Here is a 5,997-nt window from a genome sequence, read left to right on the forward strand (position 1 = left end):
GGGGGGGGGGAGAGGGAGAGATAATGGAGAGGGAGAGAGAAATTAGAGAGAGACTGATTGATAGATAAGAGGGAGAGAGAGAGATACGGGAGAGGAAGAGAGAGATGAGAGAGAGATAATGGAGAGAAAGAGAGGGAGAGACAGATTGATAGATGAGAGAGAGAGATACGGGAGAGGGAGAGAGAGAAAGATTAATAGATAAGAGAGAGAGAGGGAGAGAAAGATTGATAGATAAGGGAGGGAGAGAGTAAGAGAGAGAAGGGAGAGACAGACAGACAGAAAGATTGATAGATAAGGGAGAGAGAGAGAGAGAGAGAGAGAGAGAGAAATGAGATTACACATAGTTAACAAATAAAAGAAAGTAATTCTGGGGTACACGAGCTATATAAATAAAATCCTCAAATATTCATGTAAAGACCATCACAGAAAATGAGACCTTTGACACTTTTATACCTTTAAAATGTTTGGCCCCATTTTTGGCTAAAGGAAAATTAAAAATACATCTAAGGGATTACTGGACAGGAAGTCAACTGTGTGTTACAAAAGAAATCTGAGAACCACATTGGGTGGACACATACCCCTGTATTGAGATGATTGGGGCACTGCTCAGTTCCATGTTGGGCCTTCCTTGTTCTGTTGGGTAGAGATCCTTTTACTCCGCTTTGGGCATTGGCAGGCGGCCAACTAGGTTCAGAAGTCTGTAATTCCCCCCTCCCCCCCCCAGTGCCCAACCTGCAGCTCAAGGGTCACATGCAGACCTTTGGTACTTGTTGTGTTGCCCTTAAACCCCAGCAGTAACTAGTGGAAGCAATTAGTTGCAAAGGGACTGCAATGGCAGCCATCTCTAGCAGACCCTTGTAACATGTTCCCATACTCTGTCCTTGTCCTGCACCGTGTCTTCAACCTCCAAACACACCAGTCCACAGTCTCTGGCCATCTCCTGCACCATGTCCATAATATCTGACCATCTCCTGCAGCATGTCCACAGTCTCTGACCATCGCCAGTACATGTCCATAATATCTGATCATCTCCTGTAGCATGTCCACAATCATTGACCATCTTGTAGCATGTCCACGGTCTCTAACCATCTCCTGTACCATGTCCATCATATCTGATCATCTTCTGCAGCATGTTCACAGTCTCTGACCATCTCCTGTAGCACGTCCACAGTCTCGGACCATCTCCTGTAGCATGTCCACAGTCATTTACCATCTCATGTAGCGTGTCCACAGTCATTGACCATCTCCTGTAGCATGTCCACAGTCTCTTACCATTCCCTGTAGCATGGCCACAGTCTCTGACCATCCCCTGTAGCATGTCCACAGTCTCTGACCATCTCCTGTAGCATGTCCAAAGTCTCTGACCATCCCCTGTAGCATGTCCACAGTCTCTGAACATCTCCTGTAGTATGTCCACAGTCTCTGACCATCTCCTGTAGCATGACCACAGTCTCTGGCCATCTCCTGTAACATGACCACAGTCTCTGACCATCTCCTGTAGCATGTCCACAGTCTTTCGTAGCATTACACATACTCAGTATTATGTGCGGCCCTTTGATGATGTCAGGGGCCGCAGCTGAGGCACACTATACCTCGTAATTTGACAACAACCAATGTAACCCATCACCATGTTCTATGTACATGAGGAATGTACTACAGGAGCCCCTTTCATCCTCATTGGTTCTTAATAGTTCCTGAAACTCAGACAATATTTCTGTTTGTGAATTCCAAGTCTTGTCCCCCAAGCACCTCGTAATGAAATCATTCAGCATCCCACATTCTCAGAATTCCAGAAAGAACATTACAAGCTGCACATTCCCATTATTTTCAACTGCAGAGCGAAAGGTAATGGCAATGTGCAGTAATCAGCAACCACCAGCAACCAATCAGATCTCACATTTCAAACAGATCAGGGTCATCGCTTTGCATAACTGAAGCCCTGTGTTTGCTATTACAGAGGGCCCCCATCTGCATGGAGTGTGTATGTTGTACCTGCATTTGCATGTGTTTCATTCCATGCACAATTAGAAATATGGACACCGGCACTCCAGATGCAGTACAAATGCGTCTATTTATTGACAAAAACGATAATACGAAATCACCTGCACTCCATACAGCGTACAGACCTTGAGTAAGAGGTTGGTGCTTGAAGTGACAAGAAGGGACCCTGCGTGGCCCCGGAAACGTTGGCTGTATGACGCATGTGACAATTGAATAAAAAGTGCTTTACTTCTTACACACATCATGGAGTGCTGGCGACTTCTATTATAGATGGTATTTATTGACGAAAACGCAGCATATCACACTTGATGCCATTCCATGCACAACTCAAAAACCTACTTTGAGGTTCTTGGCTTCACCCCTGTCGGTGGTGGACTCCTTAGACCAGTGGCGAGCAACTCCGGCCCTCCAGCTGTTGTGGAACTACAAGTCCCATGAGGCTTTGCAAGCCTGACAGTTACAGTCATGACTCCCAGAGGCAGAGACATGTTGGGATTTGTAGTTAAAGCACAGCTGGAGGTAGGGTTGCCACCTTTTCTTCAAGCGAAACCCGAACACTTTAGTGACACACGGACAGTTTTTTGGGAGAATGAGTCGTGGCTTATTCATATGTAAAAAGCGCCACCCAATAAATGCTTTTCAAGGTGATGGGTGGGGGGGAGTGGAGAGAGGGAACACCACTGACCACCACTGACCACCAGTTGAGACTATTTTCAGTGGGGGGCTCAGTAGCCCCTATCTTAATTTTGGTTGCCCCTGTCTGCCTGACATCTTGTGTCTGGGTTCCTGGTGCCATGAAACCCGGAGCCTGGGAAGACCTGTCATTCTGCAAATCCACCCCAGACTCGTCATGCAGAAGAATAAAAAGGGGCCTTTTATTTGATTTCGTTTGTATCTCTCCAGATAAAAAGCGGAGATCGTCTCAGCACCTGGCACAGAAAGAACATTGAAGATTGGAGCAGAAAGCTTTTTTTTTTCCACTGACCTTTCCCTGTGTCCGTCGTAGCAGGCGGCGACTGCAGAAGTGCTGAATTGATGCAAAAGTAGGAAAAATATCAGGCAGGCTGCTGTGGGGGGTGTGGACTGCAAATTGTCATTGATTTGTGTGAAGAGAGCACTGCTTCCTAGGAGTGGTTTCAAGAATGTACTCCCACCACTCCCTGTAAACCAAAACTATTTGGCATGGAGCCTCGCCAGTCCACCTGTACAAGTAAGCTGGATGTACGACTGGCAACCTCTACCACCTTTATCAGCAGAGCTCCTTCTGTGCCTTGCTGAACTGGTTCTTCCTTCTTTTTTTTTTTTAACCCTTTTGGTGAACAGAGGTCATTATTGTCCGGAGCGGATTCGGGGGTGTCAGAATACGTCGGGTGATTTGACTAATTTGTATAACTCTCTGACTACTTTACCTAAGAAAATAAATTTTGCATTGTTTTTTTTTTAAAAGCAACCCCCAAAGTCTGAAGCCTCTTGAATTCCCCACAGGCTACATTTATTAAAATCAGTATACCTATCCCTATATATCCAAATGTCTTCTGGTCGATCACGTGACCTGCAGAGTCATCTACTTCTGTTCTTCTCCAGCAGTGGGTGGTCCTCAGAGGTGCAGAGAAAGGGCCCATGTAGTGATGTGGCTGACATTCTCTGCATCATCCTCTTATAAGCCAAGGGCAGCATGAAGGTGTACCCCCCAGGGTCGGGTCAATGGTGCAGAGAAAGGGCCCACATAGTGAGGTGGCTGATATTCTCTGCATCAGCCTCCTATGAGTCAAGACCAGCATCATTCTCCTATAAGCCAAAGCCACCATGAAGAGGTATCCCCAGGAGGTGGGTCAATGGTGCAGAGAAAGGGCCCACGTAGTGAGGTGGCTGATATTCTCTGCATTGTTCTGCTATAAACCAAGGTCAGGATGAGGACATACCCCCAGGAGGTGGGTCAATGGTGCAGAAAAAAGGGCCCACATAGCGATGTGGCTGACATTCTCTGCTTCGTTCTCCTATGAGCTAAGGCCAGAATGAGGATACAGCCGCAGCAGGGTGGGTCAGTGGTGCAGGAAAGGGTCCACATAGTGATGTGGCTAATATTCTCTACATAATTTTCCTATGAGCCAAGGCCAATTTGATAATGCACCCTCAGAAGTGGGTCAATGGTGCAGAGAAAGGGCCCATCATCCTATAAGCCAAGGCCAGCAGGAAGACGTACCCCCAGGAAGTGGGTCAGTGGTGCAGAGGAAGGGACCATCTAGTGATGTCGCTAACATTCTCTGCATCGTTCTGCTTTGAGCCAAGGCCAGCATGAGGATGCACCCCCGGGAGGGTGGGTCAGTGGTGAAGAGAAAGGGCTGTGTCCCGTGGCTCCCTGCATAGGCACATCTTGCTGGGTGGTGTGATCTTTTATCCAATAGTATGAGCAGAGCTGTGACATTGCTACAAGGGAACAGCAAGGGACAGAGCAAGAGAAAGGTAAGGGTGCTTTATGTTTGCCGCCGATCGTCAGGGTGGGGAGGAAACACCACCTGACCATCAATGCTTTTCAGGTGGGACAGGCGGAGATATACCACTGACCACCAATGCTTTTCAGGAACGGAAACACCACTGACCACCAATGCTTTTCAGGAACGGAAACACCACTGACCACCAATGCTTTTCGGGAGGGGCAACACCACTGACCCCCAATGCTTTTCAGGAGGGGCAACACCACTGACCACCAATGCTTTTCGGGAGCAGAAACACCACTGACCACCAATGCTTTTCGGGAACCAATGCTTTTCAGGAACGGAAACACCACTGACCACCAATGCTTTTCGGGAGGGGCAACACCACTGACCCCCAATGCTTTTCAGGAGGGGCAACACCACTGACCCCCAATGCTTTTTGGGAGCGGAAACACCACTCACCACCAATGCTTTTCAGGAGGGGCAACGTCACTGACCACCAATGCTTTTCGGGAGGGGCAACACCACTGACCACCAATGCTTTTCGGGAGGGGCAACACCACTGACCACCAATGCTTTTCGGGAGCAGAAACACCACTGACCACCAATGCTTTTCGGGAGCAGAAACACCACTGAAAAACACTATTGGCCACTAATGCTGTTAAAGGAGAATTCTGGGGAGAGTCAAATATACTCATCCCCATAATTAGAGCCGACGTGTGTGACACTGAAGCTGTCACATGACGGCTCTGTAGATCAAGAACTGAGCGATCACATACAACTGATCGCTCAGTTCCCAATCTTCTCCCTGAAGACTGGCAGTCTCTGCTCCTCACAGGGATTCCTACAGCACACCTTGGAGGGACAGACAGGGGAGGGGGCGGGCACAGCTGGCTCTGGCTCCAGAGAGGCAGAGCTGGCTGTCAATCAGGTGGCGGGGTGGATCCCGACAATATTTCCTGGCCGCGGCACGGCTCTGCGCTGTCATCATATAGCGGACAATAGCCCTCTATATGCTGCATTTTGGGTCACAGGAGGACATAGTAAATGTCCTCCTGTGACCCTAAAGAGAACTGTGGCCAAAAACGGATGAACCATAGTTCTCTTTTAACTTCCTGCCCTGTAGAAACAACAGGAAGTTAGAGCAAATCTCTCCCGTTTAGGACATTATCTGCATGGAGTTTGCATGCTACCCCTGAACTTGTCTGGGATTCCTCCCTCACTTTTAAGACATGCTGGTAGGATAATTGGTTCCTGTCCAAACCGTCCCCAGTATATATACACTGAGTGGTCAGATTATTATGACCACCCCATCAGTACTTTGTTGGGCCGCCTCAAAGAGACGTTGGAATGTATGATCCTCGAGGGCAGGGACGGATGTGAATGTAGAGTATGTACAGTGCTGCTTAAATTGTGGGCGGTATATAAATACCTATAATAATAAAAATTATAATAATAATAATAATAATAATAAAATTAATAATAATAATGATGTCACAAGTTAAAGCTGAGGTTTAATCTACTTATATTTTCTCTTCCCTGCCCCTGTATTTGCATACAA

At 47.5% G+C, this 5,997-nt stretch overlaps 1 protein-coding gene across 2 annotated transcripts in view; it reads right to left on the minus strand.

The window, feature by feature from the left end:
• The window catches only part of ZBTB7C (zinc finger and BTB domain containing 7C), a 143,527-nt gene that overhangs the window by 63,818 nt on the left and 73,712 nt on the right, over window positions 1–5,997 (minus strand). The window contains exon 1 of one of the 2 annotated variants that reach the window (XM_018555712.1): window positions 2,987–3,067. The exons of the other annotated variant lie outside the window; for it this stretch is intronic. The gene's annotated coding sequence lies outside the window, so the exon portion shown is untranslated. Of the gene's footprint in view, window positions 1–2,986; window positions 3,068–5,997 lie in introns of those variants that run through there. 2 annotated transcript variants of the gene reach the window in all.

This window comes from Nanorana parkeri, unplaced genomic scaffold, assembly GCF_000935625.1.
Source record: "Nanorana parkeri isolate BGI_ZX_2015 unplaced genomic scaffold, ASM93562v1 scaffold210, whole genome shotgun sequence".
Classification (NCBI taxonomy): domain Eukaryota; kingdom Metazoa; phylum Chordata; class Amphibia; order Anura; family Dicroglossidae; genus Nanorana; species Nanorana parkeri.